The sequence below is a fragment of the Delphinus delphis genome, chromosome 6, assembly GCF_949987515.2.
Source record: "Delphinus delphis chromosome 6, mDelDel1.2, whole genome shotgun sequence".
Lineage (NCBI taxonomy): Eukaryota > Metazoa > Chordata > Mammalia > Artiodactyla > Delphinidae > Delphinus > Delphinus delphis.
Window position 1 is genome coordinate 15,023,471 of NC_082688.1, and position 25,358 is coordinate 15,048,828.

At 44.0% G+C, this 25,358-nt stretch overlaps 1 protein-coding gene across 1 annotated transcript in view; it reads left to right on the forward strand.

Moving 5' to 3' along the window:
* The first annotated feature begins 10,716 nt into the window (after positions 1 to 10,716).
* BRINP1 (BMP/retinoic acid inducible neural specific 1) overlaps positions 10,717 to 25,358 on the forward strand; it is a 181,557-nt gene continuing 166,915 nt past the window's right edge. Inside the window, exon 1 of the mRNA XM_060013319.1 lies at positions 10,717 to 11,035. The gene's annotated coding sequence lies outside the window, so the exon portion shown is untranslated. The remainder of the gene's footprint in view (positions 11,036 to 25,358) is intronic.

Consider the following 25,358-nt stretch of genomic DNA (forward strand, 5'->3'; position numbering starts at 1 on the left):
GGGTGAAAGTTTTAAAAATTATTTAAAATTTAAAATGACTTATGTGTGTGTTTTCCTAGGAGAGACTAGTGGCCAGGTGTGATTAGGGTGAGATAGGTTGGTGATGTGGACATTTGTTGGAGCATTTATCTCTTCATATTTCACCCCAGTTTTCTTCGGAGGAGCCACCTTTTTCCCTTAATCCCTCTGGTTGAGGTGATTCCCTGAATTTGGAGCGCAAGAGGACCATGAGGGAGAGTCAGCAATGGGAATACAGCCCTATCACAGCCAATTGGACACAGTCTTAGGGCTTTGATTGGGATCTGGGGGGAGCAGTTAACATTTATCTGCCAGCTATGTGTGGAGAAAGTCTGTCTGAGCACTTGGCCAACCCAGAGAAAGAACTGAGAGAGGCAGGATGAATCCTGATGACATGGAGCCAAACCCAAAGCTAGTTCTACATCTGTTTTTATCAGTTACATGATCCAACAAATTTCTTTCTTTCTTTTCTTTTTCTTTTTTTTTTTCTTGCTTCAGCTGGTTTCATATGAGTCTCTTGTCATTTATAAGCAAGAGAGTGCTAACTGATACAGCAACTTTGATTAACTACTCCCGTTCAAAGCCTGTCTGAAGTTGTTGTAACCCCCTGGAGTGTGTAGTGACCCTGCAAGATGATTAACATGGAAAAGTATATGGCTTGGTTGTATCATGGTCTGATTATTTAACAGTGTTATTATCAGCAAGATCTAATACAGGCAGAAGTCCTAGCAGAGAACAATGACTAAATTCATTAACCATGGCTTTGTTTACCCTCTCATTGTTTAATCAAACAGACACTAATTTGTTTCTTGGGATACCTGTCCCTAGAAAAGCGTGCAGTGTGCACCTATCAATGACAGAGAATTTGATATCTACAACTATGTCTGGATTTAATAAATATTGTATTTCACACCAGGATCAGCAGGGATCCAGGCTCCATAAGCAATTTTCTGTGTGGATATTTGTAATAAAACACAGAGGATGAGAAAAGTTATGCAGTGTTTGACCTTCAGAGTAGAAAGTTAAAGATATCCTTAATTCACAATTAGATAATTCTTTTTATTTGATCTTGCCATCAGACAGGCATGCTTTTATCTCAGATATCTACAGAGGAACTTCATCCATCTCAGGGAGAGAACATGCAGGGCTGACACTTAGGTTTCATCTCCAGTGACAAATCGAATTGATTGGTAGTTTCTGCCTAGAGGGCTGTGCTAAGAAGAGTTTGGGGGTGTTGTGGGAGAGGGTTCCATAATCAGCGATGGTTGCCCCAGGCAAGAGGTAGACAAGAGGTAACACCAAGGAGACACTGAGACATATGGAAAATCTAGAATCTGGTGGTTTGAAACAAAATACAGATTAGCCAGCTAAGCTCAAGCTAACTGCAATAGAATTCAATTATAAACAGTGGCAAAAGGATATTTTTGTCATAAAATAACAAGTTAACCATACCTTCTCAAAAGCAGTAACCCTGAGCCTAGAGAGAAAATGTGTTTATATGCCAGTTTAATATCACTATGGACTCAAGGAGATGAGGCTTGCAGTCTTGTGTCACAGTTTGCAAAAGTGCAACCCAACCTAGCCAAGCATAAAAGAGAACATCAACTAAGAACTGACTTACAGGGCTGGGTTTCTAGCCAAACTTCAGCCCTTCCTACCTGTGTGTTCTTAAGCAAATCATTCTACCTCTCTGATCCTCAGTTTCTTCATTCATGATAGTGGAGACAACATGTGACTCATGGCTTTTTGGGGAAGTTTTTAAAATTAACTGTTAAAATTAAATAGTATTTGTGAAGCTCTTAGCAAACTTTCTGGCACATTATAAGCATGAAACAAGTGGCAAAAAATAACAGCAGTGCTAGTGATATCATTTTGTCTAACCCCATCAGTGATGGTGGCATGGTTAGAATTTGTCAGCATGGGATACTCATGGTGTAGAAGTAGCATATACAATTGGGGTATAGGGAAGGTTTCACCATTCAAAAAATAAACATACAAACAAAAGCTCTCTGCCTGTGTCATCCACTTTGTTTTAATGACATCTAATTAGAGGTGGTAGGAAATCATGGTTAAGTGCATTGAACCGTGAGCTCAACTGTATGATTTTAATTTCAGTTTGATACTAATTCTTTTCTCATTGGGGATGACAATCATAGCATCTACCTATTGAGATTTTTGAGAAGATTAAAGATTACATGAGTTAGTATGTGGAAAGTAGTTGGAGACATGTCTGACCCAAAGTAAGTGTTCAATAAATGCTGTAATCAATAATTATATAATTCCTATTCAGAGGTATAACACCTCTAAGCATGCCTCCCATTGACTGAGGTTTACTGCATGTCAGGCTTCATGCTAAATGCTTATCTCATTTAATCATTACAGCGACCCTATTGGGATAAATGTTACTTCCTAAGGAGACTATATGTTCCCAAGGGCAATGGTGTATTCACTGCTATAGACTCAATGTCTGACTCAGAAAAGGTGCTCAATAAATGAGTTCTGGATAAATTATTGGATCCCCATTTGCCAAATGAGGACACTGAGACTTGGAGGGGTTAGTGGTAAGTGTATAATGTTCCTGATAAGGCTTACTGTGTGTCTTCCTGGGATGTGGTGGTGCCAGGTTTAGCCCCAAATCTGTTTGACTCCAAAGTCTGTTTCTCATATCCACTGTGCTCACTGACTTGAAAATAATTAGTGTTTATTCACACCTCAGGAAAAAAATGATGTCACCCAAATGGAAGACCATCTTACTGGGAGCAAGCTGTGGGACAAATGTGAGCTCATCTTTCCCATCCCCCACGCCCAATAACCATGTTTATCTAGATGGTATTAACTTCAAAACTATACATCAACAGGGCAAGGCTTTGTACCGAGAATAAATCACTGGATGGAACAGATTTGCAAGCTGAGTGAGAGGGATTTCTTGTTCTTTAGCCTTGGAGGTATTTATGAATGGACATGAGGTAGGCTATCAGGGAATGAGGTGTAGTGTAGGAATCCCCAGACATTTAGCACAAACAGGTATTGCCATCTGATCTTGCAAGGTCAGAGCTGAACAGAAGACTGGAGAGATGGTTCGATCCAACCACCTAATTCATAGACTATATTAATTTTCCATTGCTGTGCATCAAATTCCCACAAATTTAGTGTCTTAAGAAACACATATTTATTGCCTTACAGTTTCTGTAGGTCAGAATTCCAGGCATGGGGTGACTTGATTCTTCACTCAGGGTCTCAGCAGATTGAAACCAAGGGATCAGCTGAGGCTGTGATTGTCATGTGGAACTTAGTGTCCTCTTCTGAGCTCAGAGGTATAGGCAGAACCCATTTTCCTGTGGTACTAAGGTTCCTGTTTTCCTGCTAGCTGTCAATCAGGGACTACTTTTAGCTCCTAGAGACCACCCTTGTTCTTTGCTATATAACGTAATCACAGGAGTGCTAGTGCATCATATTCACGGGTTATATTCCCTCTTAAAGGAGAGGGGATTATACAAGGGCAAGGGTCACTGGGGATCAACAATAGAATTCTGCCTACCAAATAAGTTGAGAACACATGGGCCAGAGGACAAATAGACTTGATTTGTCTGGGGAACAGAGCTTAACTAGTGACAGAACTGGATTAATGGCCATTCACTTGGCTCCAAGTTCATCTCTCTACTTCTGCTCTCTGTAAATCAAATGCTTCAAAGTTGTGTATCTAAAAGTTAATCATCCTGATTTATAATGCTATATTATTCAGGATACATTTAGTAGCAAGTGGCGAAACCCAAATGAAACTGGCTTAAATAGAAAGGAAAGTTATTGGCTCATAGGATGAAATATCTGTCTGTGACTTAAGGCACCTCTGGATCTATTTTGTGGGTAAGCGTTCCTCCATGTTGCCCTCAGTCTCAGTCAGGCCTCCTCATTGCGGTGGCAAAGGTAATCGCCAGAACTGCAGGCTTCGATTCTGCCAGCTAAGTAGCTCCACTATTATTATTTTGGTTTTAGGAGTACTTTTTAATAATGGTTGCAGTAAATGTTCTGGGGCTGACTCTGTACCAATCTGTGTCAATACTCATCTCTCATCCAATCACAGTGACCATTGGGATAGAACACCCTGATTGGCCAGCCTTGGTCATATGCCCTAGAGCTGGGGGGTAGAATCAGCACCTGAAGGACCAAAAGAACTGAGAAATTTAGAAGGCTGGTTTCCCAAAGGAAAATAAAGATCCTTTAGCTGAAGAGGAAAATGGATGCCAGCCAGTCAAATGCTACCAATAGCCTATGTAGGGCTCCCCCTAGTGGAATGTGGCAGAGAGTGAGAGCTGGGGTAGGGTAGGCCTATTAGAGGGATGTGAGAACAGAGGAGAGAAGGAATAGATTGTTCTATCATTAAACCACCAAAACCATATTTAACAGAAAAATAGAGAACCGTCTTGATGAGTTTGAATACCTGGGTTCAAGTTGTGGGTCCATTATTACAAAGTATTATCTTTATGCAAGTCATACTAAATCCTTGAGCCTACTTTCTTTTCTGTAAAGTGGGGCTACCTGCTGTGCCTACCTCATCTTTCAGTCACTGCCAAAAATAAGGTTTCAAAAAAACAAAGCAAAACAAGGGAGAGGCTATCTGCGATTTCAAAAGGCTTACGTATGCTGAATTATTAATTCAAAAAGAATATTGAAATTTACAATAATGTTATCCCTTGAGCCTGAGCCTGCAGGATAGTATGTTCCTGAATACCTTTCTAAAACCCTTTTTAGAAGTCATATTCCACCAGGGTAATGGCCTGGGCAAGCTCAGACCTGAGGCAGCTGAAACTTTGGCAACACGAAAGAAACAGGGAGGAGAGAGAGTGAAAGCTGAGCGTGTTTAGCAAAACAAATCTGCATGTGCTCATGTCCGAAGACATCCACTCTCGTGGCTGGGGGAGCCAGTTGGTAGACCGGGAAGGGTGCATATCCTGGTCAAGGTGTTCGTAGGTGATGACATGGCTCCAGAATTTCAGCGTGTTTGCTAAAAGAACGCAGCCATAGCTGAAGATACTGAGAGCGTGATTCACATACGTAAATAAGCTTCATAAAAGGCAGAAAGTGAAGAGTATCAATAGACTTAAAGATTGAAGGGCTTAGGAAGAACTCCTGTTTATTCAATAAATATATACGACTCCTCCCATGCAAAGGGCTAGGTAGCATGGTGACTATGAGCTTGGCTTCTGTAGCAAGGTGACTGGGTTTGAATCCTGGTTCTGGGTAGGTGACACTGGGCAATTTGTTTAACCTCCTCCGTTTTCCTCATCATAAAATGAGAGTTATGGTCATAATAACAGTACTGATGTCACAGGACTGTATGAAGGATTAAATGAAATATTATTTGTGAAGCACAGAGAATAGTTCCTAGGACATAGGGCATGGTTAATACATACCCACCATTCTTGTATGTACCAAGATCTCATCACAAAGGTATCTTTTGTGCCTTTGAGTTTTAGTTCTAGCTCAAGAAATATACATTAAACAATAATATCACCAATAATTGTTTAATTACAATGATGATACATGTTATGAAGGAGACATTAAGGGTTGTGAGGGAATTGATATCAGGAGACCTATCTTGGTCTGGAGGTCAGAGAAGTGACATCTACCCTGATACCTACAGGGTGAGCAGGACTTGGCTAGTAATGGGAGGTGGCTTCTGACAGAGGGAACAGCTAGCACAAAGACCTAGGGGCATAAAGGAACTTTGTGAACTCTAGTAATTGGAAGGGGGTCAGTGTGGTTGTAGTGGAGGAGGAGACGTGATATTAGGGAGGAAGGTCATGTGCATCCTTGCACGCTTCATGTTCAAGTATTTTATCCAGACTGAAGTCATGCAGGATATGACATGTGAACTAAATATTTAAGGAGAGGTCAGATTTGGTTATGCAGAGGTGAAGGGTTGCTGGGAGAAAAAGACATGGCAGTGGAGGGCCCAGTCTGATTAAGGGCACAGAGAGAGGGACACTGGGAACCAGGAGCCAGTGAGCATTAATTTTTGCTAACAGAGAAGGTACAGAGGTAATAATTAGATATAAATAAGATAGTAAAGAACACAGAGGCCAGATGATGGAGGGCACTGAATTCTGGGCAGAAAGGTTCTGATTTTGATATTTTGGTATATAAGTAACATCCTCCAGGTTCTGGATGAATAGAATGGTGGATAAGAGTTGTGTTTTGACCATATTGTCCCAGGAGGTTTGGGAAAAAGTAAGGATGGAGAGGGAAGTGGGGGGGGGGTGGAGAGAGAGAGAGAGAGAGGAGAGAGAGAGAGAGAGAGAGAGAGAGAGAGGGAGGGAGGAGAGGGAGAGGGAGAGGGAGAATGAGAATGAATTTTAATTTTATTCAATTAGGAGATGCTCATAAAAACCTAGATGGAAGACTTGAACGTTGCTCATACAAAGTAATCACTCAGTAAATATTAGTTCTTATTAATTCAACTGCTTTTAAAACAAAATAAAAATAACTCGATAGGTGCCACATGTTATACCTCATACAGAGGCAAATATTCCCTCCTCTTAGCTCTTGTAGCATCTCCTGTAGATCTTGCACATGCCACTAATTTCTATGGTGCATTGTGATTGTTTAGGGATAAGTTTGACTTGGCAATGGACTTCAGACTCCTAGAAGACAGAGACCAGGGAAGATATTTATTTCTGAATCCTTCACATCACCTCACATTCAGTAGGCACTTAACAAAGGTAGACTTTCCCTGCCTTTGTTCAGTCTGTTCTGAACCCAAAGCACCCCAGATTAAGGGATTTTAACTCCTTTGAGATTTGACAGAGTAGTAAACTTAAACTTTTGATGCAGTAGCAGGTGGCTCAGAGTCCTGCACAAATAGGGCCAAAACTTATCTTTATTTAAGAAGAGGAAAGTAAAACTTCCAGTTCAACCCTGAACATTTATCTATATTTCTTGTTTATTTCTAGAAAAAAAAAAGAGGCTGTTTACCTTTTGTTTTGTTTTCTCTGTTGGCTTTCCTTTTACAATTTTTTAACCTCAAATCTAAATGAAGCAATCTATAAAATCTAAGGTCAGGCTGAAGACCGTAAAAGTCATCTACTCTGTATGTCCTGAATCTGGGGTCCAGGTGTAGACCTCCGTGAATGAGACTGGCAAAGAGGGATTCAATGAAATTCCATGCAAAATGTTGTGGCCATTTTAAAAACGTATTTTTCACAAGAGAGAGGGTCCATAGAAATTGTGAGGTTCTCAAAGGAGTCCATGACTCTAAAAATATAATCCAGTGCTTATCAAACCATCATGTTTTGAAGACTAAAAAGGAGCCATCCCATTGTCTCACTAAATGTCCTTGGAAAAAGGTCCCATTCTAATATCACCCAAAATCTATAGACAGGAAGTTCTTTCCTAAGTCTATCCTAATCCTTTGGCACCTCCCTCCCCATGCAATCCCTTGGTAAATTCAGTGGAAATAGCAAACAGCTGCTCACCAACACCCACCCCAAAGAAAGAACAAGACATTTCTCACATATCTCAAGCTGCCTTAAATGTTCTTTCTTTGGCAAAGAAGAAAAAAAAAAAGAAATATATTTTTGGCCTCTAAACCTTTTCCCACCCGTGTGCATTTCTGCAGAAATGTTATCCATATGGTTCCGATTGCTTCCTCCATAAGTCATTAGGAATGCTTTGCACTGAGAACTTTTCTGATGACCGAAGAGTCTTTGGAGACTTTAAAAATGGCCCTTTTAGCCTTTCTTCATAGAAACAAGGAAGCTAAACAGAGTCAAATGCAAATGAACTAAGACCTGGAAAGGTTGAAGTTTTATTCAAAATTCAGAAACCATGAGACTTAAATATATCCATGCAAAGCCTACACCTCCTCCTCCAGGGACAAGAGCTGATAAATACTCCACTGGCACAGAGGATGCCATGGTCTCAGCCATTTAAGTTGATATTTAGGGTTGGATGCAGTGACCCCATTAAATCCTAAGCTCTTTCAATCACCCTGAAGCTTTCCCATTATTCCCAGGGGACACAGTAAAGATTTTAGAGTTAGATTTGGGTGTGGAATTCTTGACTCCATCACCTACTAGCTGTACCTTGTCATGCTATTACCTATCTCATACCTCATAGCATTTTTAAAATTATAAAAAATAATATAGGGAAGCCCCAAATGAAATGCCTGATGCATAGTAAAAGTTCAAAAATTCTCTCTCTCCTTTTTCTCTTTTTCTCTGTTTAGTAAATAATCGGTACTTGGAAGGGTTCCGTGTTTCCTGGGGGAAATGCTGACTGTGTGAGGTGTAGGAGAAGAAGATAGGAAAATGTTCCATAGTGTTAAGTCCCCTCTTTCTAAGTCATCTGGACCACAGCCATCTTGGGAGACTGATTAAGAGAGAAAAGCTAAGAGGAATCAGTCTGTACCTTGGTCCTCCTCTGAAGCTGCCTAACTAGATGTTTCAGACTGATTTCAGAACTTAATTCCCAGCAGGCCTGCTGTAGCCTAAAATCACTCAAGGAGGGATATTTGAGCTGGGAGATGATGGAGAAGCAGAGAGAAAGAGAGGGAAAAAATAAAGGAAGAGATGGAGTAGAAAGAGACACAGAAGAAAAAAAAAAAAAGGCAGAAGAGAGGAAAGAAGAAAGGAAGGGGGCTTCCCTGGTGGCGCAGTGGTTGAGAGTCCGCCTGCCGATGTAGGGGACACGGGTTCGTGCACCGGCCTGGGAAGATCCCACATGCCGCGGAGCGGCTGGGCCCGTGAGCCATGGCCGCTGAGCCTGCGCGTCCGGAGCCTGTGCTCCGCAACGGGAGAGGCCGCAACAGTGAGAGGCCCGCGGAAAAAAAAAAAAGGAAATAGCAAGAGGAGATAGCGACCTGGGGCTGCATACTGAGATGGATGGGAGAAGCAGTGTGTGTGGTGAGTGTATTTTTTTGTGGTTGGAATCAAAGGCTGAAATGTCTCAGGAATCATGGGCCAGGATCTGAACCTGAGCGGGGGAAGACGAGGGAAGGAGAAAATTGTCCAAGCAAAAAGGGAGGTGTTTCAAGCAGGCAGAGAGAGAAAAACCCTCCTTGGTCAGTGGCTGGAGAGCTGTCCGTGGTGCTGACTGCCCGTCATTTGCAGCAGACAGTAGGAGAGAGGAACTTTGAACTGGCTACTGCGTCTCTCTTCCCCGCCTCCTCTCCTCAGTCCTGCACTTCTCAGACCCAGGCTTGTTCTCTTTTCATCTCTTGTCCCTTTCCTCCTTGCCAGTTAAATATTTTTTTCCTCAAGTTCTCAATTCCTCACTCAAGAATTTCTTTTCCATTCGAGCGCGGTTTTGTCTGGGGAGGTGCCCGTGTGGGTCCGTTTCAAGGCTCCTCTTCCTCTAATTAATTCACTAGCCCCTAGATCCTTTTAGGTCTAAGTATCACATCTCTCTCCTATCACCCTTCGGGTAATAATAACATTAGTAACAATAGCAACTGTAATTAAAGATAACATGCTTTGAGCACGCAGTAGGTGCCGGGGAGTATTTCAAATGATCTTACATACATTAACTCATTTAAATATTACACCAACCATGTTAGATAGGTAGTTATATTATCCTGTTATACAGATGAGGAATTAGAGCTTAAGCGGTAAGTGAATTGACCAAGATCACATACCTACAGGATTCTTACTCATCTAGGGCCTGCACTTTTACTGAATCTGGGTTCCTTTAAATTTCTCATCACTTTTTCCTTATTGCTCCCTGCCCCTTCATCTGGTACCTTCGCCAATGCCTACACTTGGCTAAGCTTCCAGGGACTAGGAACCCTCATTGCTGATTTGGTTTAAATTAAAAAAGGAAGCAAAGTAAGCAGAAATACAGAATATGCGCTGTGTGAGAATTCAGAATGTGTTCTGGCCTTCTTTTCTGCTTTAGGCAGAGGCCCCGTGCCAGCAACCCCAGCCTGCATTTCAGGCTAAATTGGGAGTCTTTGGTTCTCTGTATTAATGCCTTAGCCCCCGTACCCTCGCCCCTTTCCTGCCTCTGGTGGTATTGAGAGAACTTTGTGTCCCCTCAGCGTCTCACTCCTACATCCTGCCCACGTAGAGAGAAGCACTTGCTTAATTCTGGGAGGTTACGTGGGCTCATGCCTACATATACAGAGAAACAAACAGTCTGAAGTACTCATAGAGAGCCACGCAGATACAAACGGACCCACACGGGCACCTCCCCAGACAAAACCGCACTCGAATAATTACGCACAGACCCACAAGCACCCGCATACCTAGAAACAGATACCCGCGACGCACACAGCTACAGAAACGCTTAAGAGCATCACGATGCGGGGGTCTGCGCATACCCACCACACACAGTCCCTTTGGGTGCTCAGACTCGGAGAGACGCCACCCTATCCCCAGACCCACGAGACTCCCCAGTGGCTCAGCCTCAGCCCACCCAGGCCGCCCCTCCCTCCGAGGAGGCCTCCCTTCTCTCGTCCTCTCTCTTCTCCTCCTCCTCCGCCTAAAGATGTACAAAACACTCCTCAGAATAAACCCCGGCTCCTGGCTCCTCCCTGCCCGCCCCTAGGCAGCCGCTCCCCCATTCATCTTCGCCGGTCGCCGGGTAAGTCCCTCCCCCCGCGTAGCCCGGCCTCTGCTGCTCCCCGCCCGGAGACCGCGGCGCACTTGGACTTCCCTCTCCATTCGCTAGTCGCCTCGCTCCCGGGCCCCAGGGCTGCGAACTGAGCTGGCGCGGAGTGGGGGGAGGAGGAAAGCGCAGGCGAGAGAGGGCGAGAGCGAGGGAGCCAGAGCCGGAGAGCCGGGAGACAGAGGCAGCAGGGACCGCCTTCCGGAGCCGGGATTCATGCCTGTCCTCGGGACCAGCGAAGGGGACTTTACGGCTGAGTATGAGCCAGGCTGCTAGGAGCCAGGTACCCCTACGCCTGCAGTCCCCGCGCCGTTCCCGGTATGCGAGCTGGACGCAGGGCTCTCCCAAGTTCCCTCCGAGCCGAATAAAAAGCGTCCGCGCGCAGCTCTCCGCCAAAGACGGACGTTGACTCCAGGTAAGGCGGCGCCGGGCGCCGCGCAGGCAGCCCCGCTGCCCTTGGAGACCGCCCGGGACCGCATTCGGGGCGCTCCCGCCCGCCCGGCCCCTCCCCCTCCCGGCCCCCTTCCGCGCTTCCCTCGGCCACCCCGACGCCTGCAAGTCCTCTCAGCTTTCCTGGGGAGGGGGTGTCTCTGTATTCTGGGGCGCAGAGGGTTAAATGCGGGTCTTAGGAAGTGGCGTGTGTGCTCCCCGCGCGCTCCCGACGTGTGTACCATGGTGAGAACTTGATATGGTGCTAGTGTGTGTTTGCGTGTGCGGCGTCGTTTGCGTTCGATGCGTGTGTTTGTGATGTATGTGTGTGTGTGTATGTATGTATAGGGGAGGGGGTGAAAAGAGGTCCTCTAACCTACTTAAGGCACGATGTGTGTGTGTGCATGCTTGTACGTGTATGTTTGTCTGCGCTCGTGTGTCTTTTTAATTAGGTCTCTCCAGCGTACAGGGAATGGGATCCTTACTATAGGATCACGTAGCCATCGGGAAACCCGCTGTGGATTCCCCTTGGGGCTCTGGGCTTGGGATTTGGGGAGGATTCCGGGGATCGGGATGGTACCTTATTTAGCCCAATATTGGTACCTTTGAAGGAAGATTTCTCCAAAGGATGGAGATCTGCTACACTTGGACTCACCGTTTAATGTGAAAGAGAAATGGCCAAACCCTGAGGCAATGAGAGGCTGTCACTTTAAATTCCACACTGGGCAGATTCCAGGATTCTGATGGGAATTTGGAGTCACTGGGAGAAGTCGCAGGTGGACTCATCTGGGGCAAGTCTGGGATAGAGTCTACCCTGCCTCTCTGTTTGTAATCACAACAGCATTACAGCACCTCCTGCTTCTGTGCTCTGGGGGAGGATCTGGGCAAGTCTGTATGGATCCCCCTCCAGGGAAAGGAGAAAGGGTCCTCAGGGACTTGCTCATCCATCATAGCTACATAGAATCGCAGAGGAAATTTCATCTGGGGGCAGCTCTGAGAAATATGGTAGGAGATGGATGGGGTACTTCCCTAAGACAGATTCCTCTTTCCCTTCCCCATTGGGGAGACCCAAGGGAATCTTTTCCTGTACTATGCCTCCTCGTGGCTCCACTGGGCTTAGGAGGATCCTGGGAGAAGGCAGAGAGGCTGTGTGTGTGTGTGTGTGTGTGTGTGTGTGTGTGTGTGTGCGCGCGCGCGCGTGCGCTTCAATACTGAAGGAGACCTACAATTTGGGAACTGGTTGTGGGTGGAGAACTCATGGCGGAGTGTGGCGGTAATTGACTTAAACTGCTGTTGATCTGCACCTCACATCTCTTGCTTGGCTCCAACATACTGCCAAGGGCACACAGGGCTGGTGGGAAGAATCTCAGTAAGGAAGACAGTTCGGGCCAAGCCCCCCTTTCCTCTTTCCTCCACCTTCTAGGAGGCTGTCTAGGTAAGTCCTTTGGCCTCCCGGGCTAGGTCCTGCTAGGCTTGGACTCTGGGGCCAGCCATTGATTTGATTCCCGGATGTGTCTTAAAGGCTTGCCCTACTCAGCAAAAATGCTGAGTTTTACTGCTGTTAGCATGGCTTCCAGACTCGGCAGCTGTTACTTTCCCGAGGTAAGAGGCAGCCGTTCTGCTGTTAGGCAATGAGGCGCTGGAGGACAAGGGCTGAGATGCTGGGATCACAGCCTCTTGTCTACCTAGGCAGGAAGGGGCCAGTGGAATGGTCTTCTAGGGGAAAAAAGTAGAAATATACTTGTCTTAAAAACCTGTATGTATATATTTATCTTCTGGGGAGAGATAAAAGCAAACGTGTTCGCGGGAACCTGCCCTGGCGGGTGGGTGACTGTGCTACCTGCAGGCACTTGCAGACACACCGTTCTCTGGCCAGAGGCTGACACTTCAGGCTGAAGCTTCACGTGGCCACAAGGAATCTGCTTTGGGAAACTCATGTCAGAGCAGAGGTCCCCACTTCACTTTAGGTGGGGTGTGTGAAGGCAAAGGAGGAGACCCCATGTTAGGAACTGCTCTCATTTTCTCTCTTTTTTAATACATAGACAATAGAAGCTGGACGGAATATTGAAGAGCAGAAGGGCAGGAGTCTGTAGCCAGAGAGGCCATGAGAAGTCCCCAACATTCTCTAGCGAGTTGGTGGGATGCCCAGGGCTAGAACCTATGATGCCTGACAGCCAGATCAATGTCTTTTCCTCTTGGCCACACTGTCCAGGGACTATATATTGCTCTCCACCCGTACCCTGCCACCATGTTCCCATCCAAGATAATCGATTATCTTCCCTCATCAAACTTCTCATTTCAGAGATGCATTTCAAAGCTGTTCATCTGGAAACGTGACCTGGAGAGAAAGGGTCCAACGCTTTAATCACACTCCCGGTTAGACAGACAGACACACACATGCACAGAACATACCTTCCTTCTCTAATGCCTTCAGAGAATGACACACAGCTAGGGACCTAGTGCTGCCCATGCCTAGTAGACAGAAGCCAGCAGAGCATCTGGACTGTACCTGAGCTCTTTATTAAGAAATGCTTTGCTTTCCCCAGAGCCAAGTGTCCACCCATCTAGCAATGCAAATACTTCAGGCAAATTCATTTCTTTACATCAATGAGTCTCGTACCCCTATACAATCATACACATTGCCGTCACAGGAGCATGCACAAACACACATACATACATGGCACTCACATGGACACACGCAGATTTAGAAATCTTTTCTACTTGGTATACTTCCCAGAAGAGAATTGCAACCTCTGCACCAGATTGCTTTCCCCTATATAAAAGCATCACCCACACGAAGACTGGGACTCATAGTCCCATGGAACAGGAAGTATAAAGCCCTGTGAAAGATGGGCTCTTAGGAAGTTTAGAATCATGTGCAAGCAAAAGTGTGCTCCCGGATTCCTAGCTGCTCTTTTTGGGGTGCAGGTGAGCATGGAGAAAAAACACATGGGTATTTCAGGCCCATCCGCAATAGAGCCTTTCCACACAGGCTTTTCCGGGGCTGGATGGCACTTTAGCTCCCAGAAGGGGGAGCTGTGACTCCATTTCAATCAAGAAGAAACAGATCAGAGATTCCAAATCAGCTGTTGAGCCCCTGTTGAGTTTAGACAGCCCAGCTCAGACTGCAATGAATATATTTGAAATTGTACAGTTGGGGACCTTAAAAACACTCTCCCCTGGTCAGTCCAAATAAGACATCTCCTTCTTAGTGCTTACAAGAGTTTATGCTTTTGACCAAAAAGTCCTCTGTTTCTCTGGAAAGGTCTTTGCCCAAGGGACCTTCAGTTGTGGGAAGAGAAAATTTCTGATTTGCATCCTCTAGCTTATCCCCTCCCGATTCCTTAGATGAAATCACCAGTACCTATCACCTGACCAGGCCACTAGGGTTAGCCATATCCTACTCATCTTCTCTACCTGCGTCCGCCCTGCTAAAATCGAAAGATTAACAAACTGGCCACTGAACTCCCAGTAATCATATTAAAGACAAGATGGGGGTCATGTGAAGAGGACGAATCTTCAAATGTCATTCTCCAAATAATTCCCCTCATTGTTTTCCATTCTAACCCCTTCTGCAACGAGTACCTCTATCTTTCTCTTCTCCATTTCACAATGTCAGCCTCACATTTTTAATATCTTACCTGTGTTTCAGCATCCAGCTCAAATGACCCTTCCAAGAAGTCTTCCCCAAATCTTATTTTGTAATTAATCTCTTTCTACCCTGTTCTTCCATATAATTTTGTCTGAAACTCTGTTTTAGCTTGCGTCTCTCTTTGCCCTGTTTCATACCTCTGTGGGCCTGTGTCTCACTTGCCCTCTTCAATATGGTCTAAGATCTTAGGAGCATCTTTTTATCCCCAGGGACTGACACAGGGTAGTTGCTCTAGAAATGTTTGCTGTTACATTTGAAGCCCAGTTTGATCAACAGCTGTAATTTCTCTCTCTCTTTCCCTCTTTCTCTTTCTGATAATTGTTTCATATTCACTCAAAGCAATTCAATCATGGCTTCAAAATTATACCACCTGTACCAATAATGTAGGGATACCAATGATGATACAGACAAGTAAACTTCTCTCCTACTTGGAAGTGAAAGTTTCCCTGCTGTGTTCCTGGGTCTTTAGTTTTGTTCTCATTTAATCTTCCTTCTCACCCAGTGAGGCAGACACAGCCCCTTTTAGTGAAGAGGAAAGTGAAATGCAGGATGTATAGGTCCCTTGCCCAAGAGGAGAGTGAAACTCAGTATGGCTAGGTCCCTTCACGTAACCAACAGAGCTAGAATTTGAACCTAAGTCCTCCTTGCTTCAGCATCTCTGCCTTTTCCAGTGTACCTCTGAGTTAATGGTAACTGTTGTGGGTGGCCAAGAGGATTGGGTTGCTCAGTAGTTGCTAGGAACAGTTGGGGGCATATTACTAACTCTTTGAAATTGATGTTTCATGACATTCATCAAAGAATCTCAGTGTTTTAAGGTTCCACTATAACCAAACCTTTCTCCTTATTCAAGAACCAAGAGTCCTTTTTGTAATATCCATAACACATGGCCACGCAGTCTTATTTTTAGTACTTTTAGCAACAGTGAACTCTTTGCCACACAAAGCAGCCTGTGTTGTCTAGGGAGAGCTTTGCTGGAATGTTTTCTCACCTTGACACTAAGTCTGCCTTCCATCCATAAGTCTCTAAAATCATATAACACAAGTATAATTCTCTTCCAGTCTTATAACCACAGATATTCTCTTTCAGACTAGATGGGCCTATTTTCACAGCCCTTTCTCCTGTAACATCCATTCAGGCCCCTCACCAAACTGTATGTTGTCCTGTGGGCATCATCTAGTTTATCTTACTTATGGGGTAAGCCACAAAAGGGAGAGGTGAAGTTGAGTGAGGATTAAAAGGAACGTTCATTCATTTAATGATTCAGCAAATATTTATTGGCTGCCTACTATTTTTCAAGCATTGCTATAGACCAGTTCTGTCAAATAGAACTTTCTGTGATGCTGGATATGCTCCCCGTGCTGTCCACTATGGTAGCCACGAAGCACATGTGATTGCTGGGCGCCTGAAACATGGCTAGTGTTACTTTGGGTTTTTTATCTTATTTAATTTTTATTCATTTTATTTTAATTTATGTAGCTGTATGTAGATAGTGGCTACTTACTGAACAGCACAGATCTAGACATCAGAACTGTAGCATGAACATGGTCCTGTTCTCATGGAGCTCATAATCTAGTGGGGAGAGATTACTGATAAATGAGTAAAGACATAGGCAAGCAAAACAATTGCATGTAATAGTAAATGTCATGCAAATAAAAATTGGGGGTAATAGGCTAGAAAGAAATGTAGGTCACAGAACTTTAGATAGGGTCGTCAGAAAAAGAATTCTCGGAGGGAGTGATATTAGAACTGAGATTTAAATGAAAAGGAACCAACCTTGTGATTATGTGGGGAAAGAATATCATATCAGAGGCAGAGAGAAGAACAGTGATGACGTCACTAGGCAGGGTCAAGCTTAGGAAATCTAAGGGATAGTGTGACTGAAGCTTTTGCATGAGAAAGGGAATGTCATAAAATGAAAATAAGGTAGGGAGAGGCCAGATCACAAAGGTCTTGTACAAGGTGAAGGATGAGAAGTCTAGACATCTCCCCTTTGCAGTCTCCCTGTCTAGGAAGTAGGTAGTCTGAGGACTGAGCTGAGGAGAGCTTGGAGATTGACACAAGCTCATCATTACGTGTTCTCTGGGTTTTCTTCGTGTCCATTTTTAATCAGTCATTTCAGTGAATTCCTCTACTCTTAATTTCTAGTCCTGCTCTGAGTGCTACACACTCTGGAAATACCCAAATCTAAAGGGTGGGGGAGGACCTGGAGAGGGGGGAATGGCTAGAAAAGGAGAAGAGGAATGAATACCTGGGGAGAAGTAATTGAAATGAAGTCTGATGGAAAAGGAGGAAAGCTGGAATCAGTTTGTATCAGCAAATATTTATTGCATCTCTTGTCTGGGAAAGGCCTTAGACAAAATGGCTTGGGGGTATGGCGATGAATGGTGCCAAGGACTAGAGGAGGTCTGCAAATCCATAAATAATTAGCATTCATGGAGACTGATCATTGCCATTTCAGAAGTTCTGTGAGAGTTTGGGGAAGGGTAAGATTAAAAGAAGACACAGAGATGGTGATGGTAGAGGAAGGAGGTGGATGGCTATGATTATAAAGTGTTAGAGATCAGAGATGACATCTGTTATCATGTTATATCATCATGTTATATCTTCATTAATTCCAAGTGTACGAAGAGCACAGAGACTCAGGGCACCTGATTTTAGTCCTGGCTCCTACCACCGTATATGTGGACCACCTTGAGAACATATCTGCCCTTCTCTGGGCTTGCCTTCTCCCAATGAAGAAGGACCACACGGTGGCCTGCCTTACCGAAGGGATTTGCCCAGCTCTGTGGAAATGGTGCATGACGAAATTCTTGTAAAAGCAGAGAGAGACTCACACGCGATAGCCACACTTCATAATAAGGTTTAGATGTCTTCTCAAAAAAGCAAACCAGAAAGAAGTCATACCTCAGGGCACAGATTGTGACTCAACACAGTGTTGCTGAGTGGGATAGAGGTGGCTTTCTTGTAACTCTTAATATCAAAGGGATTACGAGTTAGCAGGAAACCCACTGTCCTCCTGGAACATGGTAGCCTAGAAAGGCTGCCTAGAAATCTATAGACAGTCCTTGCTACTGAGAGGGTGGAGAAGATGAGGAGGCTGAGGAAATGTGAAATTAATTTCCTTTTCGCATATGAGGGTGAGGGGCATCTTTATCTCTCAGGGGAACTGTCTTTTGGAGATTGCAGGTGGCCTTAAGGCAAATAGACTGAAAGAGACAGGGTGTGGGAAAGTTAAGAGTGGTAAATTACCAGGCCTGTCCTCTATCCCTTGTTGGACACACATAGGAAAGAAAGCCTGGGGTGGACACAAAATACATCATTCTGAACAAATCTTGTTCTCAGTTTGTGATTATCCCACAGGGTGCAGAGCTGCATACAACAATGTCAGGGCCATCTTGGGAACAGCTAAGAGACTGTATTCCCCCCAAGTGTGAGGAGGTAGATGCATAAGGCAATTAACAAAAGCAAGATGCCATGGTTTTTGTGTAAGTTGCAAAGGTCAGAGCAGCAGGGTTCCAAGTAAATGGCCCATCTGAACAGCTAGAACCTTTTGTAAGGGTTAACCCAATACTGACCCGGAGGGGTTTCTGAGGCATAATTTATCTAGCCTTTCAGAAGTCCTGCAAATGAACCAGTAGGAACCTCTATGAGAAATAATGGATCCTGGGGGTATTTTGGAGCAGTTGAGTTACAGATTGATGACAAGCTGATTCAGGAGGAGGAAGGGCAGACATCTAGGATACAATTGCTTTTTAGAGGACCCACACTTCTAAGTGGTCAGTCCTTACCTAGGTGAATTTCTGGTGGGCTGTGGAATCCCTAGACACTCCAGAGACCCCCACCCCCACCCCAAGATCGATCTGGAAGACATTCCAAGAACAGTGATATCTACCTTAAGTAAGCATGTTTTGGTTTACATGGTAGTGGATAAGCTAAATTTCTCATGGAATTTGATGGGCTCTGGGTTTACAGGCACATCATAGGGGAAGGACCCACAAGAAGAAGCCTTACCTGGCACTATAAAAACATCTGCACAAAGCACAGGAGCCATTAAAAAAAGAAAATCAGCACTTTGATATGTTTGGGAATGGAGGGAAAGATTGAAAAGTAGATTACCCAGCAGCAGGGGGTGGTAATATGGTTTTCCTACTGGGATCAGTTTTGGAGTCATGACTCTCTAAGGTGACGTGGTCCTCGTCAAGTGCCATTACCAGAGTTGGCCGAGGCAAGGGAGGGCCGAAAGGGGTCATAAAGAAATTCATTCTGAATGCATATCAGCAGGACAGCGTCATTCAAAGTCCAGTGAAACCTCACAAGTGATTCCTGAAAGTATTACTGTATCAGCTGCAGTTTTACCTGCCCTCTCCTCTCAGTTCCTGACAGTGAGAATTATACATTTAGGCAGAGCATAGGATAGAACTTGAGGAGTTCTGGAAGGGTCTTTGCCCACAATATTTAGAGATGGCTGATCTGTCACAATTAGAGAACCATTCTTGAAGTGGAGCAGTGGGTATGCCAAGAATGTCAGCAATTCTTTGAGCTGTAATGGGTACTTGGCATAGATATCTTGTTGAATGTTCTCAACAAGCACGTGCATAAGCAGTATTATCCCCCATGCTAGAGATGAGGAAACTACGGCTTAGTGCAGTGATGCCCCTCGGTCAAGGCCACACGCTGAGTCAGTCATGTGTTGAGGATTTGTACTATTTCTGTCTCACTTGAAAGCCTAGTGGTTGAAAGCGTGGACTCCAGAGTTTGCATGGCAGCTGTGCCACTGACTAGCTCTGTGACCTTGGCCAGATCACCTAATGTTTCTCTGCCAGTTTCTTCATCTGTAAAATGAGCATAGCAGTAGTCACTCCTCATAGAGATATTGTGGGGTTTTAATGAGTTTATATGATAGGTACTTTGAATCATGCCTGGCAGATCATCACCATTATATAAATGTTAACTATTATAACTTTTTTTTTTTAATTATTACTACACCCTGTTGCATTAGATGAAATGTCGCCCAGGCCCCAGGTATGTTCCCCAACTGGAAAGGTCCTGTAGGAAAGAGATTATTATCAGGTTCGAGGTACTACCTTGCAAATGAGCTTTCTCAATCTTTTCTTTTTTTTTGGAGGTACCTCGTGGTATGCAGAGCTTCCCTGGCAGGATTGAACCTGCGCCCCCTGCAGTGGAAGCACAGAACCCCAACCACTGGACCACCAGGGAAGCCCCTCTCCATCGTTTTTACCAATCCTGTCCCCTCATATGGCAATGTGATACCAGCAGTTAGGCGAGAGATTAAGAGAGTGGGAAAAGGCCTTGAAAGATTCAAAATGATTGAGGCAGATTTTTTAATTCTTTCTATTGCCACGTGTCAGAAACCAGATATGCCATACGATCATTGACCAATCAGGGCTGAAAAGTCATCTTCAACATGGTCCGGGTCAACTTTCTCTTTTTTTTTACATATACACTTTTTCCTCTTTAGGATCCAACTATATCTGAGTTGGTCATGGTACCCTAGTCCCCTGCAGCCCATGTTATTGTACCTCTTGATTTGGTGTCCTAATCTGTAAGACCTGGGTGTTCAGCAGGTACCTATGGGAGAGCAGCTGATTGACGGCAGGCCACATGCCCTCATGAGAACCATGTTTATCATCCTTCTCCTCACGACTCCCCTCTTCCTTGTCTTCATCCTGTATCTTACCAACTGCTTGTATATCTTAACATGTGTATCTTATTCAGCCTTCACAGTCACATTCTGAAGCTGGAATTCTTCTCCCCATTTTCCAGATGCAGACCGCATGCCTCAGAGGTGAAAGGATTTGCCTCAAGATAAAAAACGAGTGATAGCATCAGGTCTCAAACCCATATCATCAGACACTAAACATAACGTCTTTCTACTGAACTGCCCTCCATCCACACGCACCCCTAAGGCATGGTCCAGCCCCTGGAAGCTTGGTGGCTTCCCCAAATCAAGGTGGATTCTTGCTGTTTGGTCTCTGTTGTTTTAGGCCAGGTACGTTGTTGCAAATCTTCAAGCCTTCTGTCATTGTGTCCCTGCCCTCAATCCCAGTCTTGTATATGCCTAAATGAGGAAGGCATCTATCTTACGTGCTCCAGGAGATGTTATAAATGGTGTCACTGGAGGGAGACTCCTTAAATCTCCTTAATAACCTGCATTTTGCTTTCTCTCCTTCTTTATCTGTCAGCGTCATGAATATCTTCCACTCTTCCAGTGCTTTCTGGCTGCCAACTTCATAGCCTCTTAAAATAGTAATTTAACTTCACAATGCCTCAGCAGGAAACCTTAGCTTAGCATGTTTATTTGCACCCTTAAGTTGTGGAAGCTCCAATGCTGCTGAGATCAGGACCAGTGGTCATAGAATAAGCTACTTTCTGACTCTGGGCCCCAGCCAAGAGCCAAGATCTTACTTTTCTTGGGAATAGAATCACCAAAGCCACCTCTGGTAACAGTAGCACTTTTAAAAGAGGCTCAGGAAATAGCAGGGTGGAGGTGGCATGAATTGTGACAGCCTAATGTTGCAAGAGAAAAGATATATATAGACAGATAGAATATATATTATGTAAAATATATATAGAATACATATGTATATATATTCTCTCTATGTATATAGATATCTATATATACTCTCTCTCTCTCTCCACACACACACACACACACACACACACACACAGACTCACATGTGCGTGTATAAAGGAATACTGAATGTAGTTGAGAATAGGTAGGAAGGAGAAGAACGGTAGATATAGGGGGAAATGTCCAAGGCAGAGTTCTCTCTCTTAATGGAACCTGAGCCCAGATATGGTCATAAGATCATCTTTTGCCAGAATATGATCTGAATATGATGGGACTTCCAGCTAAAAATGGGATGGGGAACACACTTGGTTCATAAACCTGTACAAAAACCCAAAATATTCAGGTTCCCTAGTAATCAAACAAATGAACATAGGAATGTGATGCCACACGACATCATCAAGATGTGTGTGTGTTTTTTTTAATGCCAGCATCCTGTATTGGTAACGCTCTCCTGGGGCATTGGCAGAAATCTTTATTGAATGCAACCTTTTATGAAATGTGACTTGCATTCTTTCATTTAAGAAACAGACATTGTTTATTGAACACTTGTTCTGTGTAAGACATCGTTCTAGGAGCTGTAAATGCAGCAGTGAGCAAAACTGACTAAGCCCCTGCCTGCTTGGAGTTGACCTTCTCATGAGGGAGAAGAGAAATAAATAAACAAGCAAACATATAGTATGTCAGGTGGAGAGGAGGGTCATAGAGGTGGAAGGTAGCCTGGTGGGAGAGGGCGGGTTGTTTTGTATAGATGGGCAATGGACATCCTCAGTGAGATGTTGACATTGGTCAGAGGTCTGTCTGAAGTCATGGGAGAGCCATGAGGACATCCGGGGACGAGCATTCCAGCAAGAATAAAGTCTCTGAGGTCCGACTGTGCTTGGTGGATTGGAGGAACAGTGAGACCAGTGTGGCTGCAGTGAGGTGATCAAGAGGAAGGTGGGGAGAAGAGGAGATGCTCTAGAGCAGGATCAGATCTCTTTCCATCTCTACCACTCTCGTTGTCTCTGTCCCTATTTTTTCAAAGAAGATGAAAATCCTTCCATTTTAAGAAATTCCCCATTCCAAGAAGTAAATTAATTATTTGTATGAGAAGAAGGAATTCAGAGTGTTTGGGAGAAAAAAGAAACACCAAAACAAAGCATATCATGGAATATCTAGAGTCATTCAGAATGATAGTAGGGAAGCACATTTATATGTTAGAAGGTGGGATGAAAATAGGGAACCTGTAAAACGGGGCTAGCAGCAGTACCTCCCTGATAGTTGTGAATATCTGTGAATTCAGCTGAGAATGAATATCACGTGTATAAAGCGCCTAGCAGCATGCCTCGTATACAGTTAAGTGCTGAATCAACGGCACTCATGATGACATTTATCGGTATGGATATATTTTTTGGTAACCTACTAAGTTAAAAAAAAAACCAAAAAAACCCCCCAAAGCCCCATAAGGTACAGAATATTGTGTATAGCATGCTATTTTGAAAGGTGCACCTTAATATAATATTTGAGTGGTTAACTCTGGGCGATAGGCTATGAGTGAATTTCAGTCTCTCCTTTATACTTACCTGTATTGCCTAATATTTCTTTAATGAATGTGCATTACTTGGGTAATGAGCATTTTAAGCAGTAAGATGTGGTGGACCAGTGAACAGTTCTTGGTAGAAAAAAGCCCTGAAGAAGCAGAGACACGTGCTTTAATGCAGAGTTTGCTAAATTTCTAAGTAATTTGTCTTAAATCAAATTTAAATGGACTCAGTTTTTTTTTCCTTTTTTTTTCATGACCTTGGCCTGAGCAATAATACTCATAAAAACCAAATATTTGATAAGTAATTTATACTTTGCAATATACCCTAAAATAGCTCTCATGCCATTAAAAGACAAGCTGTACCACCTCTGAATCATCTGGAATCATTTCACCTACTGGTAGTATTTTGTGAGCCACAATTTGGAAAACACAGATTTAGTGGTGCCACCTGGGAATCAGCTTTGACTCTAAGAGTCACTTTTAATTTTGGGTAAATCACATTCCTTCTCTGGACCTCAGTTTACTCGCTTTTAAAATGAGGGCTTGAGATTCAGTAGGGGTCCTAAGAAACCCTTTGGAGGTGCACCGGGAGAGTAGGAGGGTTGAGCAAGTGAGATTGCCTCAGAGTCCGTCCTCATCTTGCCATCTACCTAGAGCAGATCTACTTTATCTTGGCTTTATTACTTTTGTATAAGAGTTGAGTAAAGGGTTCCAAGTCTTTTAAAAAATGACTTGAAAATCATTGGTTTAAACATTAAATGAGGGCTTCCCTGGTGGCGCAGTGGTTGAGAGTCTGACTGCCGATGCAGCGGACGTGGGTTCGTGCCCCGGTCCGGGAGGATCCCACATGCCGCGGAACGGCTGGGCCCGTGAGCCATGGCCGCTGAGCCCGCGCGTCCGGAGCCTGTGCTCCACAACGGGAGAGGCTGCAACAGTGAGAGGCCCGTGTACCGCAAAACAAAACAAAACAAAACATTAAATGGTCTTTAAAGGGGATTTCCGAATGATAGATTTTGTCCTCAATTTTAAGTCATTGTCTTGAGCTCTTTGGGAAGCTATGTATGCCTCTGACATATCCCCAAGGGCTGAGTGGGAAGAGAAGGCATATGTAAGACTGTGTCTTTGCCACCTTTGTCATCACAATGCACGACATATAATCGCCCTCAAAGATTAAATGAATTCAAGAAGGTATGAGCTATATATTCAAGACAGCCTCGTATGAAAATGAAATATTTCCACAGGAAACCTCAGGAGTGAAAGCATGCTAATCCATGTTGCCCAGGAGAGGCTTAGGACAGGCAATGGCATTGGAGGGAAGGATCTGTCCTCGTGCAAGTGGAAAGGGAGCATTCCATGTAGAGGAAATGGTGGGCACGAAGACGTGACCCCAAATTTGTGTCTGTTTTTCATCACAGAACCATAGAATGTTAGAACTGAGCTAGAAGGGACCTTAGGATGCATCATATCTGACCCTCCCTCTGTTTTTCAGATAAAGAAATTAAGGCTCTGATGGGGGAATGTTATGGCAAAGGCCACGATCTTTATTAGTGAGGTTGTTAAACCTACCCTGACTCCTGATTCCCCGGCAACAGTTATTCTTCTGACTGAACATTTTCATGTCGTTTCCCACGGTGCATGAGTTCCTCTAAAACTCCGAGAAAAAGGTGTTGTGTGGTCAAGTAAATTTGGGAGCTGCTTCAATGATTTACCCTCTCTTGGAAATCAAATTATATATAAGCATATTTCCTGACAAAGTCCTGTCATAGAGATTTTAAAATCTAATTCAATCTTTCTCAAAATTTGACTACGTAGTTTCACCTTTCTATATTTTTCATAATAATGTTCTATATAGCTTACTTGAGGAAACTCTGCACTAGACAAATCTATCTTCCATAGAAAAATAAGAATATTATGAGTATGGAAAAATTTTATATGAGCAATTCTGATGGTCCATATTGTTTCAGAGATAATGGTCATATTAAGAAAATTATTATCAAAGAAGAGTAAGAAGGGAAGTTTCTCAGATTTAATGTAACTTTCACCTTCCTCCCTCCCTTCCTTCCTTCTGCCTTTACCATCCTACTTTCCTGCCCTTTTTCTCTCTGATCTCCAATGAATAGGACATTTTTTGATCTGAAGCTCTGCTGGTCTGATAAGGAGACAGGTGTGCATCATGAGGTCATACAGAGTAGCTGGTGCTGAAATTGGAGCATCACAGCAGGTTAGGGAGAAGAGAGGAGGTCTGTCTGCATGAGCCATGAAGGACGGATAGATGGAGGAACGGCATTCCAAGTAGAGAGTGGGAGATGAAATAGTTCAGTCTGACTGGAGAGCGTGCTCAGGGGCAAAGCTAGAGACAATCTAAGGATGAAACATATAAAACCTTAGAACTCCTATTAAGTCATCTGTGTTTAGAACATTGTTGCTAACTCTTAAGAAGTGGATGGACTTGATCACATCTGGGATTGAGAAAGACAAAGACAAGGATACGGGGAGGGGGAGGGAGGAGTCCGGTGGCCCTGTAGCAGGTTATCGTAATTGTT